The sequence below is a fragment of the Scyliorhinus torazame genome, chromosome 29 (assembly GCF_047496885.1).
Source record: "Scyliorhinus torazame isolate Kashiwa2021f chromosome 29, sScyTor2.1, whole genome shotgun sequence".
Taxonomy (NCBI): Eukaryota; Metazoa; Chordata; class Chondrichthyes; order Carcharhiniformes; family Scyliorhinidae; genus Scyliorhinus; species Scyliorhinus torazame.
This window is the reverse complement of record NC_092735.1, coordinates 31,650-33,295: the sequence shown is the minus strand read 5'-3', so window position 1 is coordinate 33,295 and position 1,646 is coordinate 31,650. Positions and strand designations below refer to the sequence as shown.

The 1,646-nt window shown below is 45.9% G+C and overlaps 1 long non-coding RNA gene across 1 annotated transcript; it reads right to left on the bottom strand.

Moving 5' to 3' along the window:
• Positions 1–613: 613 nt before the first annotated feature.
• On the bottom strand, positions 614–1,383 carry LOC140403719 (uncharacterized). Its single transcript, XR_011938396.1, has 2 exons — positions 1,046–1,383; positions 614–892 (listed from the first exon to the last, which is right to left on the bottom strand). It is a non-coding gene; the product is annotated as an uncharacterized lncRNA (long non-coding RNA).
• Positions 1,384–1,646: the final 263 nt, after the last annotated feature.

Genomic DNA, 1,646 nt, shown 5'->3' with positions numbered 1-1,646 from the left:
CGGAGTTTGGAGGCAGTGTAAGGTGAACGGTGGAGGTGTAGAGAGAGGGAGTGCCAGGAAATATGGATGGAGATTTAGGAAGAGGTGAGTTGGTGTTTGGGCCGGGAATGGAGTGCTGGGCAGATGTTTTAGAGGAGGGAAGACAGTGTTAGGGTGAGGGGAGTGTGTATTAGGGAGAGAAAAGGAGTGTTTGGCAAACAGGAGGGTTTGGGGAGGGGGAAACATTAGTCATGGGGAAGGAGTGTTTCGGTGTGATGTGGGTATGTTCTGGAGAGGGGAGGGTGTTAGGGGAAGGGCAGAGTTAAGAGGAAACTAGGGAATATTATTGGAGGGCAGCGATATTTGGGAGTGGGAGGACGTGCAACAGAGAGAGGTGGAGTGTAAGGGAGAGGGCAGGGAGAATTTGGGTGAGTGGGTGGATTGTAAGGAGAGAAACTGAGCATTATACACTGCAGGAACGTGCCTAAATATGACCGTAAGATAGAATTCAGATATTGTGAATATTTGAAGCTGTAAGTTGGCATTGTGACCCGACCACTTTTTGACAATTCCTTTCCGGATAAATAAGCTTATACGTGGACCGAAGTGAGAAATGAGACTCGGACAAGAGACATTCGTCAAAGAGGCCAGTTTTATTCACATGATTCAGAAAGCAGTTGATTAGGAGTAATTGCAACTACATTATCCAGCAGAGGCAGAATTACAGAAATCACATTTATTGTCAGTCGCAGCCTCAGGTAAGGACCAGAGTGGGACTTCTTCACTCTGTTACCTCAGGCAGGCTTGCAACACTTGAAAATATTGAAGCATGTTTCGTCCAATCTAACCTCGGTTGTCTTGCAAGCATCTAGTTTGCACTTCCCTCCAGCTGCATGGCATGCCACAGCGCGACCTTGGAAATACAGACAACACAAATCAGCTAACAGAGCACAGATTCTGATCAACTGTGACCCAATTGAAGGACAGCACGGGCAGGGTGAGCTGAGTGTCCTCCTCATGACCATCTGAATGCTCCTACACATTGTGCACTGAGAGATATACTTACCTCCGATTCTATGCGATGAACTCTCGACTCCAACGGCAGAGATGGGCTGTATCAGCACCAAGAACCCAAGTATCAGAAACATCGTTCTCCTTTGATGGCCTCACAGTTACAATGAGATATCTGGAGCACAGGAGCTCTTTATATGTAAACACAGAGCGTCCTGCAGCGAATAGGCACACGTACACATCGCTGGTTGGCTTAATGTTAGACATGGTGAGACGAATTTCAATAACTGCTTCCAAAATTAACTGGAATCAGTAGGCTGTTTATTAATAAATGGAGAGACAGCATTAAATTATTATTAACGAAAGAGAAAATGCTGGAAAATGTCATCAGGTCTGGAAGCATCAGCATGGAGAGAAACAGCTACCGTTTCGAGTCCACTGACTCTTTGTCAGAGCTAACAGGTAGAGAAAGTGGGACGTTTTTATGCTGTGGAGTGAAAATGAAGGATGAGTCATAGCCACAGAAACCCAAGGAAACGGGGTGTCAATGGCCACAGAAAGGAAGAGGAAAGAGTGTTAATGGCAGTCCCCAGAGAGAACAAAAGACGTGAAAGGCCAAACAGCAGTAAAACTAACATCAGAGGGTGAACAAAGAA